This window comes from Alosa alosa, chromosome 13 (assembly GCF_017589495.1).
Source record: "Alosa alosa isolate M-15738 ecotype Scorff River chromosome 13, AALO_Geno_1.1, whole genome shotgun sequence".
In the NCBI taxonomy this organism is placed as follows: domain Eukaryota; kingdom Metazoa; phylum Chordata; class Actinopteri; order Clupeiformes; family Clupeidae; genus Alosa; species Alosa alosa.
In genome coordinates, this window is record NC_063201.1 from 33,962,613 (window position 1) to 33,984,357 (window position 21,745).

Here is a 21,745-nt window from a genome sequence, read left to right on the forward strand (position 1 = left end):
GAAAAAGAATACCGGTATTCAAGTTAACCCACCATTTGCCATATCAAGGTGATATATTTTACCACAGTAAAAAGTTTTACTGACAATATTACTGTCAGGATACCCACAGACTCAGGTCAACATGATCGGTTCCAGCATCAAAGCTGTATTTATTAGAAGAATACAGGTATCCCAGGTCTCAGCTGCTTAAAAAGAGTTTCAGTGTGATTACCCACAGGTGTGGGTAATCAGTATTCAGGGGAGAATGATTGAGTGGCTGCAGGAGCAGGTCGACTAGGATTGGCATGATGGAACTCCACAAGCAAAGCAGGAGGACGTCATCTCGACGAACCCAGGAGCGATCCTCGGGGCCGTATCCCTCCCAGTCGATCAGGTATTCCAGTCTACCTCTACACCGCCGAGAGCCGAGGATGTCCTTGATGGAGTAAACAGGACCCTCGTCCAGGAGAAGCGGCAAAGGGGGCTCTGAAACAGCTCCAGGCTCTGTAAAAGAAAGATCTGCGCATACTCGGCCCAGGGAAGGAATTTGCTCCAGGAATTTTGATGGCGATGGCAGTTAGTCCGCAAAAAACGACTGATCTCCTAAATCTTACGTTCAGTCTGCCCATTGGTTTCAGGGTGATAGCCAGATGTCAAGCTAACCGTTATCCCCATCAGACGGAGAAAGGCCCGCCAGAAACGCAAGATGAACTGTGGTCCTCTATCAGACACAACGTCTTCAGGAATTCCAAAATTGCGGAAGATGTGGGTGAACAGAGCATCAGCAGTCTCTGAAGCAGTTGGAAGCCCTCTTAGAGGTAGTAATTTGCAGGCCTTGGAGAATCGATCCACGACGACAAGGATGCAGGTGTTCCCATCGGAAGGAGGAAGGTCGGTGATATAATCGACTCCCAGGTGCGACCAAGGTCGTCTGGGCAGAGGTATCAACTTCCCAGCCGGGAGATGGCGAGGGGTCTTAGCCATAGCACAATCAGGGCAACCGGCCACGTATCTCCGGACATCACCAGCCATTCCTGGCCACCAGAAGCGATCCTGGAGGAGAGAGAGAGTAGCTTGGCCTCCTGGATGCCCAGTTCCTAGCGAAGAGTGTGTCATTGTGAGGAGGTGGGTTCGGAGGCTTTGTGGAACATAAGTGCGATCTGCTGGAGTGTTCGGTGGTGCTGGGTCTGTTGCAGTGGCATTAGCCAGCTGTTCCTCCCAATTCCACTGGATGGGGCTCACAATTACACCTGAAGGTAGGATCGTTTCTGGGGGCTCGTTGGTTCCGCTGGGGTGATGGACACGAGATAGGGCATCGGCTCGACAGTTGTGAGATCCTGGCCTATAACTGATATATAACTGACTAAAATTGAAGCGAGTAAAAAAGATGCATCGACCTCCACCACAAACTCATGGTCAGGATTCGGTTGGTGGAGAACTGGTGCTGAGGTGAAGGCGTCCTTAAGGTTCTGGAATGCCTGGGAAGCTTCGGGGTTCCACTGGAGGGTCTTGGCCTTCCCTCGGAGTAGAGAGGTGAGTGGTGCAGAAATCTGGCTATAGTTGTTGATGAAGCGTCTGTAAAAGTTAGCAAAACCTAGGAAACTCTGCAACTCCTTAATGGAGTGCGGAACGGGCCAAGACAGAACTGCATCTTCCTTCCCATCATTCATACTGACCCCCTGGGCACTGATATGGAACTGAACTGTTGTCTGGTGGAAAGTACACTTTTCTGCCTTTACAAAGAGTTGGTATTCTCACAATTTAGACAGAACCTGGGTGACATGTTGGACATGATCTGAGAGGCTTGAATATATCAGGATGTCATCAATGAACACAATGACAAATTTATTAAGGTACTCACGGAACACCTCATTCATGAATCCTTGGAAGACTAAGGGGGAGTTAGATAACCCATATGGCATTACCAGATACTCATAATTCCCAGTAGGTGTAACAAACGCAGTCTTCCACTCATTGCCACGGCGGATGCGAACCAGGTTGTAGGCGCTTCGGAGGTCAAGCTTGGAAAAGACTGTGGTCCCACGCAGCTGCTCCAGTGCGGCTGGGACTAGTGGCAAAGGGTACCGGAACTTGACTGATCTTGTTTAGAGCACGGTAGTCAATACAAGGCCTAAGGCCTCCATCTTTCTTGGCCACAAAAAAGAATGAGGATGCTACAGGGGACTTGGAGGGCCGGATATAGCCTAGTTTGAGGGCCTCAGTGATGTGGTCCTTCATGGATTCCTGTTCAGGCAGGGAAAGTGGATATACCTTCCCCCGTGGGAGTGGCTGACCCGGAATGAGGTCTATCGCGCAATCCCAGGTTTGGTGTGGAGGGAGTTGAGATGCACGTTGAGGGCAGAAGACATCTTCGTAGGTGGCGTAGGCAGGAGGGATTGTGACGGGGCGACCCTGCACAGGACTCTCGACAGTAGTGGCATTAAGGGCTAGCTTAGGGTTCTTGGCACTGCGTAGTGGGATCTGCGGAAAACAGTGGTCATGACAACCCTCTCCCCACTGCAATATCTCACCCCTGGACCAGGCAATAGCAGGCTGATGTTGAATTAACCATGGCCGGCCGAGGATTACATCAGCCGTAGAGTAATCAAGAACATAGAAGGAGATTCGTTCTACATGAAGACTCCCTACTTGCATGTTTAGACACCTAGTCTGATACTGAATCTGCTTGCGGCTTAAAGGCTTACCCACTATGGAGTGGACATGGAAGGTGTTGGCACAGCGGGTTCTCGGGAGCTCCCACAATAGAGGCACAAGCCCTGTGTCAGTCTCCTACTTCGTTCTGCTGGTGCAAGTTGCATGGAATCCACCTGCATTGGTTCAGTAGTGCTCCCCATCCAAGCTCCTTCTCTGCGTGCTGCTGGTGTGGATGGTACTGAAGATCGCAACTCTTGGAGGCAGTTCTCCCTTCGATTTGCTACCCGAATAGCCATTTGGATGAATCTCTCCAGGCCCATTGTGTCATCATATGAGGACAGCTGGAGACGAAGTGTGGGTTCCAGCCCCTGTCTGAAGGCAGTAATGAGGGCGGCTTCGTTCCAGCCACTTGCCGCGGCTAGCGTGCGGAACTGGAGTGCATATTCGGTGATGGCCCTTCTGTCCTGTCTCAGGGCATGCAGCGTGGCCTGGGCGGTGGAATGACCCTCTGGGAGACCAAAAACCTCCCGAAAATGGATCACAAAGTCATCCACTGACCGGGTCGCAGGGCCGTCGAGGGTCCAGATGCTTTCTGCCCATTGCAGGGCACGTCCAGTGAGTAGAGATATTATGTATGCAATCCGTGATCGCTCCGTAGGGAATCGGTGAGCTTGCATCTCTAGGGCCAGAGAACATTGCAAAATGAACCCTTTACAGGCCTCCGGTGAGCCAGAGTAAGGTGTGGGGTTTACCACTGGACTGGCAGGACCTGCTGGTGGTGTTGGGTTTGCAGCTCTGAGAGCATGGCGAAGTTCATCCACCAGGTCCTGGAAGTGGTCTCCCTGTTGTGAAATCTTTCGTTCTGTCCTTCTGTCAGGATACCCACACACTCAGGTCAACAGGATCGGTTCCAGCATCAAAGCTGTATTTATTAGAAGAATACGTGTCTCAGTCAAAACTCACAGAAGATCAATCCAAAATGAACAGGGTAAAAAGAGAAGCCTCCAAAAACACACAGAAGATCCAGAAACAGCATAAACGGAAATCCAAAGAGAGTCCTTAAAGAATGTTCAAACGCACAGAGGATAGGCCTACTGACTTAACTGAGGGAGAGAAAAGTCCAAGATCAAGGGTAGAGAGCACTGTGTGACAGCCAAGGGTACCGATCTGAGTCTCTGGTAACAGCGACGAGGACAGACAGGTAGCCCAGGTCTCAGCTGCTTAAAAAGAGTTTCAGTGTGATTACCCACAGGTGTGGGTAATCAGTATTCAGGGGAGAATGATTGAGTGGCTGCCGGCGATTGAGGAGTGGGTGTGGCTGAGGCAGAACCTGGCATGGTTGTGACAATTACATTTAAGAAGAAATATTTATGTTACCAACAAGTCAACATGTAACTATCCCCAACGTGTATCTATCCTCAACAATAAAAAAAAATGGACGGAACATGAAAACTGCAATATCTGCTGCACATAAGCCTACAAATGCGCTGATCATTTCTCAATTTCTCAGTTCTCACCGAGTGCAGTGAAAAGTAGAATGTTACCATAACATAGTGATACGGATAACGCTTAACTCATGCATGTACATCTCTTCTGTTTCCAGAAGCTTGACCTTTTCAGACATTGTGGAGCAGATGTCCATAAGACGTTATTTTGTTCTTACATGCATGTTCAAACAGTACACACATTAATAAAACCACATTCTACCTGCTACAGGGGTGCTGTAAGCTGTGCTTTTTTTACTCATGCATATGCATTTATGGGAAGGTCGAAGGAAAAGCAGGAGTTTTGCACAAAAACGTGGGAGAAGTCTTCAAGGGCAGTGGATTAGGTATTCTGGCATATGTATGAAAACAGCTAACATCTGTTTTGCAGTAAAGAATTTCTGCCTTTTAAAAGCATATGTAATCCAATTTCAGTTAATTATCAATATACCTCAACAGTGGCCACTCCATTTCCAGAAGTAAAAATCATATTCTTTTTCTCTATTGACAATTTGATTATAAGCCATAATATTGCTACCATCCAAGGTAGACTTAAAACCAGCTATGCGACGATGAAGGGATTGTATATGTCCATGTAGACGCCACAAGTTCTTATTATATCAACCTTGTTTCAAGAAAAAAACTTGTTTTAATGTGATTTCATGGAAAAACACACTACCTCAAAGTGTCAAAAGCAGAGACTTTGATTAGTAGAGGTCACCATTGCCATGGTAATGTGTATGACTCCTGCCTCAATGCCATCTGACGAAAACTGTTTTTCTTACATTGAAAGTTAAATTTGCTCAATTTAGATGGTAGGAAGTTAATCATCTTGTTGTCTTTCATTCAAAAGGAAGTGTGTTAAACTATCATTTGGTTGGAAATAGTTAGAAAATGTATCATTTGCAATAGCTGATGGGATATGTAGTTCCTTCGCTTGGAAATGTACAGAAATGTGCCTGGATATCTTTATCCTTCCTCCACGCACAGTAAGGAGGATGGTAAGAGGCAACAAAAATCCATGAGGACCACTTTTGGTGGTGCAGGAAAAAGTAGCATCTTGGGGTTACCAACTTCAGAAGTGGCCTCCAAGTTAGCACACTATTCAAAACCCATGATAGGGAAAAAAGCCTTTCTTGTCATTTAATTACAAATATATCTGGATGGAGTTCCTTAATGCTATTTGGTCTTTGCCTGGAATCATGTCTCGTGGTTAGATGGAATAAAAACTGAGCTTTTTGGCAACATGGTGGATCTGGTGTCATAGAAGGTTAACAATACTGGAAAGAACCCCATGCCTACTGATAGGTGGAGGGTCTGTGAAGTTTGGTTGATTTTGTTTTACAGGCCCTGGGAATCTAATAAGGGTGCATTGATCTAATTGTTATACCACAGATGAATGAAGACCCAGTCAGGTGGTATGAAAAATCAGGATCAGTTTTATTTACAATGTTGCATATAAAAGGAGAGACATCATGACTCTGCATAAAGATCAATCAGCTGCTCTAACTAGACAAGAAAATAGTTAGGGTTTAAGTATCCTTCCAGGTCTATGGGAGATGGTGTTGGTCATCCCATCTTACATAGACCACACTGAATCAGACCATGATTACTGCCAATCTGGAAATCGCAGATAGCTACTGATGCAGGGGACACATCCATTGCGAACAGTGAAACACTTCAAAACCATAATATTCCCCCTTGACTCTAAACACATAGGGCCATATTTTGACAATCAGAAACGCAGTGCATAGTGTATTCTTATCACAACGCTACGTTTATTCCTATCTTACACTCAAATTTGTTGCCATGCCCTTCTCTTTTATTACACAATGCACTCAGGGATGTGGCAATTAAAGACATAAGGTGTGGTCTGGTGCGTGATCTAAAAATCGTTATCTTACATCATCTAAAAAGCATTACGCCACTGACCAAGAAAAACCTGGTCTATACTGAAGCGAAATCAACCATGAAGCACAGCTGAAGATGCACTGTCTTGAGAGATTTGAGCAGCAACTCCTGCAGGATAAATGTCCTTAGGTTTTTTATTCAGTCATTCGAACATTATTGGGGTAAGTGTTGCTTTTTTCAGGCTATGTTTTCGATGGTAACCCATTGTCAGTCAATAGTGAAAGTAATTAACTGTGTATAACTGTTTTGTCGTTGACTATGACACCATGGTGAAGTTAGTTTCACTTTGCCTATGAGTTCAAATAATAGATGAGTGCAGAGGTGTGTAGCCTATACTCTTCTAGTCACAAACAGGTTTTAGTTAAGCATGGTTTAGTGGAATACCTGTCTTGTGTGCAAGCAGATTCTTTCAAATGTGCCGCTGACTATCAAAATTCCGATGCGCTGTTTGAAGTTGCACTGCTTGCTGTTAAAGGGAATGACAGATGTAATTTTCATTTGTTTAATGCCTAAAACACACTCATGAGTGATTAAGAAACATAAGACCAACCTTTTTGCGCCAGGCACCGACGTTTGATAACAAAACCACCACTCAACTGGACTGGACAAACCCCGAAATTTGTTTATGCTATTCACCGGTAACCGTGTTGGGTAACCATGTGTTTTAGATCGCCAAGATATAGCCCTCAGCCATGATGTTTTTATGTGTTCTTAATAAGTATTATAACACATAAAAACACCTAATGGACATGTTAGAAAGTTAAAAAGTTGACTTTTGCCACAGGGGTCATTAAAAAGATTACAGTACCCTCCACAATAATTGGCACCCCTGGTAAAGATGAGTAAGAAGTGCTCAAAGAAATGAACTTTTTGGTGAGTCTCATTCTGAAAAAAATGTGGAAAAAAAAAAACAATCAAAGAAATAATTGTTTGTAAAAAAAATCACATGTTAAGTGATATTTTTTCTGGTCGTGATAATTTGTGAGCACGTTTTCCTTTAATTGAGCCCTCAAATTAATAAAACGTCAGCACGCTTTCCTTTAATTGAGCCCTTGAATTAATAAAACGTGACTCCGTTGTAGGCCTAAATTGAGCTCTCGAAATATGTATTTTTTGCTCACATTTAGTAATTTCCGACATTTTCTTACCGCTCGCTTTGCTGTGGTGGCAACTTTGTGTTACCTAGCTATTGGCACGGACTAGGCCTACTATCAGGCTGTCTGTAACATTACAGTTCATATTGGTATTGTGATGATAACTGTAGGCAGTTAATTAAAGCCTTTTTAGTTTTCACCATTAGGTGGTCAGGATGGTTAGCGGACTTCTGCTCTTTGTAGCAGGGTCACCTGTGGTGTCAACCGCCAGCTATGGAGATCCATAATGGGGAAATGTAACTACTAGGCTACATAGGCTACTCGGGCTCTGTTGTAATGACCGGTTTCCACTACCTCCTTCTAGATTGTTGACTAAAGCAGTGGTTTTCAAAGTGGGGGCCGCGAGAGGGTGCCAGGGGGGCCTCAGCAAGTTGGAGGGAAAAACAAAAGCAACAAATAAATACATTTGAAAAAATTCAAATATACCTATTACTATGAGGGTTGTTATACAATGCCATTATAATAATGTGAAGCATATCTGAACATTATATTTTCCATGATAATGACTGGGAATAATAGTCGTGATAGCTGTCATATAGCAGAAAGCCCCAAATAATTGTTTTACGCACTGTATGCTCCATCGTGAAGTGTTTGTGGCTAAAATAATTATTAGGATTAGCTTAATGTATTTTTACATTTGCCGTAGTATTGTCAATGGGTTTAATAAGGGGGTCCTTGGCCAGAACCTAGTGGTATTTGGGGGGCCTTGTGGAAAAGTTTGGGAACCCCTGGACTAAAGCCTACGTTTTTGTGCACACAATTTAATTTCTTCGAGCACACGTTTTAATTATTCGTGGGTGCGTTTTAGTAGATCGAGATCTCGAATATACTATAATGTGCTCATGTTTACATGTGTCAAGACAATATTGAGTGCATGTTTTACAAATTGTGGCCACGTTTAAGTAGATCGTGCACACAATGTTCTATAACCATGTTCACTAAATTGTGCTCTCGTTTTAATAAATCGTGCCCTCGTTTTAGTAAATAGTGCACTCGTTTTATAAATTGTGCACTCGTTTTAATAAATTGTGCCCTCGTTTTACTATGCTTAAAATGAGAGCTCAATTTAGTAAAATGAGCACACACTATAGTAAAACGAGAGCACAATATAGTAAATTGTGCACACGATTTAGTAAAGCGAGCTTACAATTTAGTAAAACGAGCGTACGATTTAGTAAAACGAGTGCACAATATAGTTAAACGAGAGCACAAATTACTTAAACAAGAGCACAATTTAGTAAAACGAGCGCACAATGTAGTAAAACGAGCATACGTTTTAGTAAAATGAGTGCACAATATAGTAAATTGTGCGCACAATAGAGTAAAACGAGAGCACAATTTAGTAAAACGAGCGCACAATGTAGTAAAACGAGCGCACATTCTCTCAACATGCAAAACATTTTGCGATGACACCTCTAGGGCTCCGTACATTAGAAAATATTATCTACAAAATATAAATGACATATGTAAGAAATGGTGGGTGAGGTATAAAAAATAAGGTGACACAGATAAAATGCTCCAGTCTTCAACGTGAGAAAGACAAGAGAATACACAATTCAAGTTCAAAAAAGTATGTTATTCTCTGTAAATCAGGGAATGGCTCAGGAAAAATAGCCATTTGTCTGGAAATGACACTAACTACTCACACACAGTCAGGAGGATGGTGAAAGAGCCAAAAAAAAAGGATCACTGTTTGAGATTTACCAAGTTTCCAAAAACATTATATGCAATATCCAATCTTATTATACGGCTCTTTACCATGCTAATAGAACGCTCCATTAACTTGAATGGGATTTCCCAACGTTCCACGGTAAAATAAATGCGGACAGATAAAATGGCAATATTTGGCAATAAAGACTCAAGGTGAGTTTGCATAGATAGAAGAATAACTGAAAGAACCCAGTGCCTACTGCCAAGTGTGGTGAAGGGTATATTTTCCTCCAAAAGCACACCTCATTAGTGTGCATGGTGTCAGGAATTCCATGAAATACCTGAACATTGTTAATCAAAATCTGTCTGTCTCTCTTAAAACAGTAAAAGTTAGTCATGATTGGATTATCCAGCAGGTCAATGATCCAAAACATGTATCCAGATAAACAAAACGTATGTATTGAACACAAAATCAAACTGCAACGGTCATCTCAGTTGTCTGACAGTTTAACAAAAACTGTAAATACAGGGGTGCCATGAATTGTGGCACCTTTGTATTGTTTTTGCTCCACGATAATCACCAGAAAACATTTTTAAACCTCTTTTTTCTCAATTTCACCATGTACACCAATAATTGTAGAGGGCACTGTATATAGTCAAACATGTGGAATTTTTAAAATCAGTTCACTGTTCTTGCAGTGAGAGATTCTGTTGTTGAGAATAAAAGACAGAGGTCGGCATGGGTTTTGAAGTTTTTCTTACAATGGAAATTCACTTAATAGAAAAATTAAGTAAATAAATTGTGTGTCGCTTTGGACAAAGGCGTCTGCAAAATCCCATAACCATAACCATAACTAAATAAAGGGGCTGTTTTACCATAAAGTTTATACATAAACAAGGGGACAAAAGGCACCATTTCAGCAAGTTGTAAACATCTTGGTTTTGGCACAAATGTGTGATCACTGCCTGCTCTCTCATTCATTTGTTTTCACACAATGCAGAAAAGCCATATTTGCAAGATTGCAGGTGTCTGTGGTGGCTATGGTGTACTTCTCAAGCAAAGATTTGGCAGGCGCTTGGAGTAACAGTATGCTTGGCCTGCTCTCCTTATGTTCACCAGTGCATCAGAAGACGGCAAACTGAACTGTTGCTCACACCCCCAATCCTGTTGTTGTTGGACTTAAGCCACCAATAGGAAGCCAACTGAGTTAACAGACACTTCCGCTGAACACACAAGTAACCATCTGTTTTAAAGGTGACACAAAATAAAAAAAGAAGTTTCTTTTTAGATGCATGCATTTTTTTCCCTTTAGTACAATACTGCTACCGTTATTCTCCTCTGCTACAATTCAACAGAAATTCCAGTGGCTGTGATAATTGGCTGAATTTGTGTCCTTGTGTACCAGTCCTATTAGTCACTTCCTAATCTATTACCAGACAGATCAACATCTCCTAGTGTAATCCTCTGTTTTCTGTGAAAGAAAGAAAAGAATGATGAGTTAAAACTTTCATGTTCAATTTACAGATAAATAAAAAGTGACAGCATGTATTTCAAAGAGTGCATTCAAACTTTGAAATAGTATTTACCTGTAAAATGCACTTGTCAGTTTGTTTCATGTTTTCTAATGGTAGCATATTTCTTGGATTCTTTATGAGTTGTGTTTGGCTATTCTGGTGAAACACTATATCTATCACTCAACCAACAAAATATCTAAGGAGTGACATATTTACATCCCTGGACACAGGAAAACCTCTCCTTGGGTGTAGGTCCCTGAGTCTCAACCATCGTATCATTTTATTTGCTAATGCCATGTTTTTAGCTTAAATATTTCCCTTAAGAGAGTCATTCTTAACATTGTTTTGAAATGGCAGCACCACTCTAAGGTATATTAATTCTTTATAACAAAACTTTTGCTTACAGCAATAGATTGGCATTTTTGTGTCCTTACTTGCTCTTGTAGTAATATTAATTTCCTTTAGGGTTTCCAATTGTGGTAGCTTGGCCTGAAGACATTACAATAGCATATTAATTTTGTCATCAGGGAATTATAGTGCAATGCAATATATTTATTATTAAAAGCATCACACAAATCTATTCCTTTGAGAAAATGTAGGTAATAGCCAAAATGAACATATTATTCACAAGAACCATTTCTTTATTTATTATAGAGGCTATTTCAGGAGGCATGGGAGTTATAAATGTGTGTCAACCTAAATTTACCTCGGTAACATTTATCACCCTTATGACTGGATTGGTGTTTTTTCAGGCTGTGTAATGACTTTCAGTATTATTACATATAAATGACTATATCTTTGATAGCAAGTGTAACTGTTCCTTGCTTTTGGGAAAGTAGGTCTAATTGCCCTTACGACGAGTATGTATAGTCGACAGTGAGAGTGCTAATGATGTGAGTTAATGAGACAGATAGGTGTATATGTGTGTGTGTGTGTGTGGGGGGGTTGAGGAATGTTGAACAGCTGGTTTATCAGCTGGTCCACAAAGATGTTCAAGGTCCAGATGTTAAGTGTAGGGGTTTTGTGTCTCTTGTAGGCTGCCATAATGACAATACTACATTAACCTTACCCTCTTTACATACAAAGAAATATGATCAGTCAGCCATTGTAATGATCTTTTTCTGTTTGAATTACAATGGCTTTTACATACAGTACATAGATGAATTGCACATTCAGTAGATGATAATATGACTCAGGACACCATTAGATAGATAGATAGATAGATAGATAGATAGATAGATAGATTGATAGACACCACATACACCATTGTCTGATGATATATAAATTATAACATAGTATAATGATTTATTTATTGTTGATTTAAATGTATTGTTGACGGGAGCTTTTGAAGGCATATCCAATTCATATGTCAGTAGGTACACATTCTCATTATTTCCTCTCATGTGAATTTATATTCACTCTCTTTCCCATTTCTATTTAATGGCTGTAATTCAAACAAAAAATAATAATTATGAAAATTGAATACTAATTTAATTCTTAATAATTTAATTCTTGACTGTTTTTACCTCTAAAATCAATCAATCTGCATGATTTATGGGGGCTAACCAAACACATTTCACTATGTTCAATTTGTGGCAGTTGACAATGAAGAATGGTTAATTTACTAATATTTACTTCTGCTGCTTGTCAGATTAATTTAATAATCTGATCAAAAGAAACACATTTCGAGTTTGAGGCTTTGAGTTGAGTGTACATTTTGAGTTCTGACACTTTTGCACACATAAGGATGGACACCAGACAGCGAAGGTTGTGCTGGCAGGAAACATGGAGAAGCAATGGTAATTTTCTTGATGGAGTTTTGTTATGACATCTCATTTTTTAGAAATAGGATTTCCCTTTTCAGTTATTTCAGCTGTTATGTTGACAACAATCCCTGACATGTTTATTTTGTCTATGATTGAACTAGCCAATGTCAATTTGTTGCATCCTAATATTGTACATGATGTTCTTTCAGAAAGACTTGAATGTCACAGCATACAGTGTGTCATTGTCATGTCCTTATTTGCAAAAGATACTTCACATATTTCACAGTATTTGCATTGTACATTTTTATCTTGTTTTATATGTTTTTTGTCTACCATCAATACAGATAAATATATATATATATATATATATATATATATATATTTTAAATGCAGGCCTGCATTGCTTACCGCTTGCTTAAGTATTTAAATCCTCATACCCCTGAGTTTCAGATTAGGTCAGGTCAAGTCTAAATAACCACATTGTTCTGTTAATAATAATCACCTTCAAATCTCTTTAAAAATGCTACTAGCTTCTATGGCACATGCTGGGCCTTTAACAGTCTGCTGAGCTTGGTGGAACCATCATTATGTAGGCAAGACACAATAATGAGGGAGACGATACCTGGCGATAATATTGAGATACTTCACCAGGCGATAATATTGCGATACCTCACCACAGGGCAGACCTTGTCGTCACTTGAATACACATTCTGTTAGTAGACACAGCAACTCCAGGACCACTGTGAGGCTCTTTCCAATGCACTATAACAGAATTACTCCAAAGTACCATCCACAGAAGAGGAGAGGAAACCCATCGCTGCAGGGGGGGCTTAGCCTTAATGCCTACCTGGGGGTCGTTTCTAGAAAAGTTAGCAACGACGTTTCTCAACCAACGTGGTACGACGCAACTTGCGAACAAACAACGACATTGTTACACCTGTTTCCAGAAAGCATCGTACCTGTGTCCCAATTCGCTACCTCCGGCGTTCGAACACTGTAGTTCCAACAACGTTGTTGATGATGCAGCGATTCATATCATTGGTGAAAACAGTGGCAACGTGTAATACCATTAATAATACATTTTTCTAATTTAAACCGAGTGATTAATGCTGGCATTGCATGCCATCAGCAAAAACCTAAACCTATTGCAAGCATATAAAACAGTTAACTTAAGCCGACCAATATGAGTCATTATTTGTGTTAAATATCCAATATATTGGAAAAAATATATAGCCTGGACAAATTTCTAGGTATCGCAAAATTTATCAACTGTCTCGTGGCTTAATGGCAGCGCGTCGGTGCTCTGTGCGCTCGGCCAGAGTTCGCATCCTATCTCTTCTTTTCAACTCTGAGTAAGAGTAGGCCTATGAGACACAACAATAGGTTTTGAACATATATGTATATAGTTACTCTACATCGAGAGACCAATAGGTACAAGACATCAGTCAAAAACAATTGAATCTATGGGTCACACTAGTTCACCTGCAGGTAGCGAGAAGTAGGACAATCTCACATCATAAGAAAATCGAGCCTACGATGCTGGGATAACAAGTTATCACTGTGCTGATTTTAAGAATCTCTGAAGATTATAATACTAGCTTATCAAAAAGCAAGGCAATACTCAAATTAACATAAATAGCAAGGATGAGCCAAGTAGGGGAGTCAGTCTCTTAATCAAAATAAAGCTACAGGATAGATCAATCATTGATTCACGAGATAAACATCCACTTCGCAATTTTTGGTTAGGCAGTTGTGTTTTTTGGTTAGGCGCTCAGGCCACCAACTGGAACTACCAAGGAAGGACACAAGTGCGACTGCCCAGGGGCAGTAGTTCAAACGACCAAACTTTGCATCCTTGTTTGCGATTGAGAGTTCCAACTTCCTTTTTTAGAAACACCAAATCCAAGAACGACGGAGCGAACTACACTGTACCAAGGTTGCGACGCAAGTTAGCAAACGGCGCTTTCTAGAAACGAGCCCCTGAGCCTTTAAAGGGCTTCAATTAATTGAAGGATATAATGGTACAATAGCATGAAGAGAGACACCATGTCATTAGTTTTTACTCTCGCAATATTGCTGATTATATGGCTGATTATAACAACAGTCTGCGGTGACTTATATTGTATGTTGCCAGTGCCGTCCCGAGAAAATTTTAACCAGGGGTGGCCAGATGAGGACATTGCTGTCCTCAACCCCATATCATTAATCATTTGAGAGTTAGGGTTAGGGTTTTCAGTGTAGTTTTTACTGTTAAACTCTTATCTTGATCATTGTGGGCCATCTATGAAGAGTTTGATTCCAAAACCCTACACTAGTGTAAACCCTAAACAGTTCTACTAGTATTGTCGTACAAGTATTATCGGTGTTGTACTTAAAACCTGGTATTTAGTTAACCCAGCAAGAAACTTTTGCATTGTCTTAGTGAATAGTGAGGTTTTAATTGTATTTGAATATATGTTTTAGAGTAAACATCAGTAGCGTGCGGTGACCATACATTTTGGTAGGGCAGAAAGCCTTGTCTGACTTTTTTTAATAGCCTATCATTTTTGGCTACATTAAAATTGCATATTTTACAGGACTTTGCTGTATGCTTAAATCATGTCACAGTCAGAAATGTAAGTGGATTAAAATTGTAGATCAGTAACCCATCAGTTAAGTTTGCACCGTTCTCATCACGTTAAACCAGCGAAGCATAGCAACTGTTGTTGCTATGGGTAAACAAAACTATTTTTTTGTGTTCTGTCTGGCCTGCTAACTATCTAATATTTTTAAATAGTTGGGTTTTATAACTGCAACTCAAAACAGTTGGGTGTCATGGATAATTGTCTGACCACTCGCTGTAGAACTAGGCCTATATTATAGGCTATATATATATATATATATATATATATATATATATATATATATATATATATATATATATAGCTCATTCTGAATGCAGTATGTGGCCATACCTTTGAACACTGTTGCCTTCTCGTGGGAGCCAAACTGGAGTGCATCACTTCAATATCAGATAAAAGGACCCTGAACAAACTGATCAACATCTGGGACAATGAATGTCATCCACTCCACAGCACTATTACAAAGCAGAAGAGCTTGATCAGCTGGAGACTTCGCTCACTGTCATGCACAACTGACAGACTGAGGAAGTCATTTGTCCCCAGGGCCATTGAACTGTTCAATGCTTCACTAAAGGGAAGAGGAGAGATAGACTTCTCTGCATAGTCTGTCTGCCTCTCCACCCTTTCCATGTATGTGTACTGACTGTCCACTAGCCTACTGTTTTACTGCTACACTGTTTACATGCTATATTAGCACATATGCACAACCCTTCCCTCCCTCCGACAGCCTGGATTGCTTAATACCTTATACTTAATACTACCCTATTACCTATTAATACTACCCTATTACCTCAACCTATTCTTGCACAGATATAGTTTTTTTATATATTACATTATACATTATTCTCTTATATGTCCATATCTATTTTATGCTGGTCTCTAGACTTTATTCTTGCCTTGTTGGGTTGATAGTTTAGGACAGCGCCCCTCCTCTCCCCCACCTGACGTGAGCACACTACTCAGCACCAGGGTAACTTTAACACAGCTGCATAGTTATTTGAGAGTTCGGGGGAAATCGTTATTCTTTCAACCGTCCATGCAGTCCAGCAGCTTTCAACATGCAGTGGAAATCAGGTGATTTTGGAAGGTATGTGTCTGCTTTTAACTTTTTTATTATTATTATTCAGACGGATTTTAAAAGTAGCCTACACCCAGAGATACCTTTGTGACATGAATGGATATTCTGCCTGCCAATTTCGTTCAGCCTAAGCAGGTTAAGAATTGTGACATTCAAGCCAGCTAACGTTAGCTAACATTAATTTACAGTCTTACAATTACTGCTCATGTTAATGTTAAATCTACACAAAGACAGACTCTTAAAAACATAGTTCTGTGTTGACTGGGTATGAACTGCTGAACAGAAACAAAACAAACTTTTACAAAGAACTAAAATTAGCATACCAACAGCTGGCTAGGTTAACGTTAGCAGACGGTTGGTATGCTAGCTTCTAGCTCTAACAAATGCTTCGTGTTAGTGCAGCATGTGTGTCATCTAATGTATACAGTCGAAGTAGTCTCTTTACGCACGGTAGATATTTAACTAGTAGTTCTGTTGATATAACCCAGTGGTTTGGGTTGAATCTATACCCAATATACTGTGTGAATTTTACTCAACATTTATATAGTTATAACCCAGCACATTGGTTACCTTTACCCAGTCTATTGTGCCAATTTAACTAACGTTGTGTTGATATAACCCATTGTTTTGGGTTAGAATCATACCCAATCTGCTGGGTTTAATAATGTACCCAGACCATTGGGTTAGGATAACTCAATGTGGTGTTGGTCCAATAGTTAACCAGCGGCTGGGTTATATTTGGGTTATTTTTAACCCAACATTTTTTAGAGTGTATCTATCTATTTTTTCCACGTTTGTCAAATTGTGTTCATTTCCTACTTTGTTCCTTATTTTGTGTTTGTGTGGTTGTTTTTGTGTATATGTGTGCTTCTGTGTGTGTTTATTGAGTGTGTGCCTGCATGTAAGTCAGTTTGTGTGTGTGTGTGTGTGTGTAGGTGTGTTTGTATGTGTGGGTGCATGTGTGTGAGGTGTGTGTGTGTGTGTATGTGTGTTTATGTGTTTGTGTTACGTAGTGTGCGTGTTTGTGCATGTCGTGTGTGTGCATGTATGTGGGTGTGCAATCGTAGTGTGCTATTCAACTACTCTACCAAAAACCTAGCCCATCTGTTACAATAATGCATACAGAACTGGTAACAATGTTAACAATCAAATGTATACTTTACATTTGATTGTATATATATGTACATGTATATACATTTGATTGTATGTATTGATGAAGTATATATAGCACCCATCTAAGTGATGCACAACAGCCATTATGTGCCATTATTTTCACCACACACTAGTTTCAGGTGGAGAGTGAAGGAGTGAATGAACCAATTACACACTGGGAGGATGATTACAAGGCCAAATTGAATGAAACAGGTTGGGAATTTAGCCAGCAAATCAGGGAACCACTTACTCTTTGCGATAAGTGCCATGGGATCTTTAACAACCATGGTGAGTCAGGACCTCAATTTAACATTCATGCAAAAGAAAACATCTCCTGCAGTACAGTGTCCCTGTCACTGCAATGGGGCATTGGGATTGATATGTGTTTGGTGGTTTTTGGCCAAAGGGAAGAGTGTCACCTACTGCCACCAACACCACTTCCAGCAGGTACCTACTCTTCCAAGGAGGTCTCTTATCCAAGTACTAACTAAGCCTGCTTAGCTTCAGTAATTCAGCAAAGTCAGGGTATCTGCTGGTCTGGCTAAAAACAAAAGGTGAAAGGCATATAGGGCATCTATGATTCTAACTGTCTCACTGAATTGCATTATGCACACTCAATTCTCACTGGTATCTGCTAGACAACAAGTACCAAAACATGATTAGTTCATAGATTTCACATGAAAAATACATTTTATACAACCCCACCCCGAATTGCCTGTTCATAATTCTGAGAAATTGTACGTGTTTATGTTTATGTGTGTATAAGTAAGTAAGTATAAGTATATATACTCTTTTGATCCTGTGAGGGAAATTGGTCTCTGCATTTATCCCAATCCGTGAATTAGTGAAACACACTCAGCACACAGTGAAAACACAGTGAGGTGAAGCACACACTAATCCCGGCGCAGTGAGCTGCCTGCAACAACAGCGGCGCTCGGGGGGCAGTGAGGGGTTAGGTGCCTTGCTCAAGGGCACTTCAGCCGTGCCAACTGGTCGGGGTTCCAACCAGCAACCCTCCGGTTACAAGTCCGAAGCGCTAACCAGTAGGCCACAGCTGCCCCCTGTGTGTGTGTGTGTGTGTGCGTGTGCCTGTGTCTGTGCCTGTGTGTGTGCATGTGCATGCATGCGTACATATGTCTGCTGTGTGTGTATGTGTCATACGTATGATTACTGTGAATGTATGTGTGTGCGTGTGGATCTGTTTATGCACATGTGTGCATATGGAATGGGTTAACATGGCCCCTGGAGGCAAAAATACGCAAAAAATTGGTCATCCTAGGCTCTACGGTTCTCAAGATATTCACAGAAAACTCTGTTGGTGTACAGTCACTAAATTTATTTAATTTTACATTAATTTATTGTATTGCCCCCCATGAGCGAAACTCCATGAAACTTGGCATGCATTCAGAGGGTGTCATAATGATCCTACACTTTCAATTTCGTGCAGTTCCGTACAACACTGTACAACACCTAATTTTTGCTTTTTAATTTTTAACTAAGTGGCGCTATACATAAAATTAATGGTTATTGAATGGGTTGACATGGCTCTTTAAGACCAACATACAAAAAAAGGTGGTCCTCCTAGCCCCTACGGTTCTCGAGATATTCACAGAAAACTGTGTCCGGCCACCTACAGGCCACTTGGTGTACAGTAACATAAATTACCCAGATAGCAGTAGACTCCGGACAGACTCCGCCTTCAAACTGGCAAATCCGTGTAACTGTCACCTCTGTTTTACTGTCGTGATGGAGACATTGACCCGGATCAGACACCAGGGTGCGGGAAGCACAGTCACAACTGATCTGACCAGCCGTCGTGAAACGGAAGCCGAATTTTTAGTTCTCACGATTTAAATTGACGACTGCCTTACAGCTGCCAGAGCTGAGTTAGACATTAACGGAGGCGGTTGGTGAACATGAGAGCTAGTGAAAAGAAGAGTTCGTTTGATTTGTTTCAGGTAAGCCTATTTGCTTCAACTATATTAGAATGAAATATATAATTTTTGCTTTCATATAATGTTAATGGCTCCTTTTGACGTTTACACTACTTTAAACTGGTCTTGGACAATTAGCTAACGTTAGCTTTTGGGGTAAGCAAGGATTGGGTTGGTCAAAATGTTCATTTTATCCATGTACAAATTAATTTAGCAACGCTTTTATCCGAAGCGACTTAATTTGGTCAATTTACTTGTTACTTCAGGGCTAGTCTCCCTTAGAGCAACTTAGGCTGAGATTTTAACCCACAATTTCCAGGCTAGCATGCTAGCCTGATTCCTTAACCGCTACCGCATCCTCTGTAAGCCAGAAAATAATTGAGATGTAGTGAGATACGTGTTTGTATGTTAAAATAATGATTTTATACAGTTAGGCATGTATCCAAGTATCAAATGAATCATGCCTTCTCCCTCCGCCCCGTCTCTTCAGCCCCAGGACCGAGGCGTTCAGGTGGCGTGACTGGCATGCCCTGTCTGCAATCCTCCCTTTCAGTAAGGTAAGTGTTAAGTCTTGTAGCACTGTTTAGCCTATGTTTCTGACATTTAAAACGCAAAAAACAAAATATATTACATAAAGGTGTTATCAGGGATTAAAAATCTCATTTGTACGACGGACAATCGTCATTTGGAAATTCGAATCCCCGGTGGTGCACTCGTAATCAAAGATAACGGTCTCTCTAAAAGCTGAATGTGGAACGCTGGATACGTGCTTCACTCTAGAATCTTTCGCCCTCAGCGTGCGCCATCTTGACTAGCTGCTACATAGCGGGAGGGAGCATTTTCAAACTCGTGGTAATCGTGGTTGAAAAAACTGAAGCAGCCGCGGTATGAAAAGGCAGAATCGGGACACACCCTTTCTAGTGTTTCACGCACTGCTTTGCAGCTTACGCGGCCGCAAAAGCAACCCGCATCTCCCGCTTTACTTATCGGTAGCCTACGTTGTCCAAAAACAAATAAATAAATAATAATTTCATACCTCTCCTTGCTTTCATTGTAGACTATGTGTGCAACTTTACCAAACAGTATAAAAGTAAACCCCCTCTCCTTGCCCGCTCTCTCTCGCACTCCCTCCCTCCCTCTCCCTCCATCTCCTGCTCAATGAACACGCGCGACTTAAATAAAACATTCACAATCGTGAAAGCAAGGACGCATAGAAGACGGCTAACTAAATTACTATTAAATCCGCTTAGCATCATTAGCTATCATTGCTGCACATATTTGTTTAAAACTCTTGCATTGAAGTTGACTTATCATCTCAATACCAACGTTTCCCAAAAGGGCCTGTCCCAAGGAGAACAAGTATTATCTTGAAACTTAAACACACATGGGGAAACTGAACAGTCCAATCAGTAGACTATGATAGGCTAAGCTAGCCAACTATGCTACTTTGTTTACAACATTTCCAGGCTTTAACCAGACAGCTGAATTAAAGAGGTAGAGTTGTAATAAAAAATAGTAGGCCTAGGCTATAGGCTAATCTGCATAGTGTGCTGTCATAAATGTCAGTCATTCAGAAAAATATAAAGGAAATAAAATATATATTATATTGTAATTGTAATCTTCTGGTGTTGTAAGGGAGGCCATCTTTAAGACAAGTTCGATCATTTTAAAACATTCGATTACGTCTGCCAATGGAACAAATTGGGATGTTGGCGAGCTATCTATGTTGTGAGATACAGTACGTGTTTGTATGTTAAAATAATGATTTTATATTGTTAGACGGGTATCCAAGTATCGAATGAATCATGCCTTCTCCCTCCGCCCCCGTCTCTTCAGCCCCAGGACCGAGTCGTTGAGGTGGCGTGACTGGCGTGAATTCGGCGTGCCCTGTCTGCAATCCTGCCTTTCAGTTAGGTAAGTGTAAGTCTTGTAGCACTGTTTAGCCGATGTTTCTGACATTTAAAACTCAATAACCAAAATGTATTACATAAAAGGTGTTATCAGGATTAAAATTCTCGTAAAATTCTCGAAATTCGAGTCCCCGGTGGTGCACTCATAATCAAAGATAACTGTCTCTCTAAAAGCTGAATGTGGGGCAGCTTTTTTTTTTGTGGGGGCTTAAATTGTTTGAACAGGGATAGAAATAGACATTCCACTTTGTCTTCTAATTTGTACCCTCCATTTTCACAGTTTTCAAATGTTCTTGTTCCAAGACTAAGACTTGTCATCTTTCTCAAACAAGATTTTTACATTTCCAATCTAGTGGAAGCATTACACACTGCATCACAAATCATTCATTCTCAAATTCAACTCAAATCATTAACTATCTTGATAATGTTGAGTAATGTCATTTTTGTACATGAAGCATTTGCCAAGGATTGTCATGTGTGCTGATTGCCTTTCTTGTCTCAACAGGGGCAGTAAGGACAAGATCCACCCACCACCCAGTGCATGCTACATATGTGTGTGTAATAAATTGAGAGGGAAAGTGTGTGTGTGATATATGAAATGTAATAAAGTAAGTAAAATTTTGAATTTGTGCTTCTTTTCTGAAATACATTAGCACAAGGTTTTGATTTTTAGATAATTTATTCCAAGATGTTGATAATTTAACACTCAATATACATGATCAAACGACTGGCTACTGAGTTCAACTAGAGGTATTGGATGTTACTGTTTAAAAAGCTTTATTAATAATCCTTTATACATTTGACAATCTTAACTTTTTACAGCTTGAAATTCTGAACAAATACTGTAACTCCTTGATTTGTTAGTGACATTGACTATATAGTACAAATGGGTGCCAGACGTAAAATGAGCTGGTCCGCATTTGGCCCAAATAAGGG

At 40.6% G+C, this 21,745-nt stretch overlaps 1 long non-coding RNA gene across 1 annotated transcript; it reads left to right on the forward strand.

Moving 5' to 3' along the window:
- Nucleotides 1-20,750: 20,750 nt before the first annotated feature.
- Nucleotides 20,751-21,434, forward strand: LOC125305425. Its single transcript, XR_007195418.1, has 2 exons — nucleotides 20,751-20,808; nucleotides 21,315-21,434. It is a non-coding gene; the product is annotated as an uncharacterized LOC125305425 (long non-coding RNA).
- The last annotated feature ends 311 nt before the right edge of the window (nucleotides 21,435-21,745 follow it).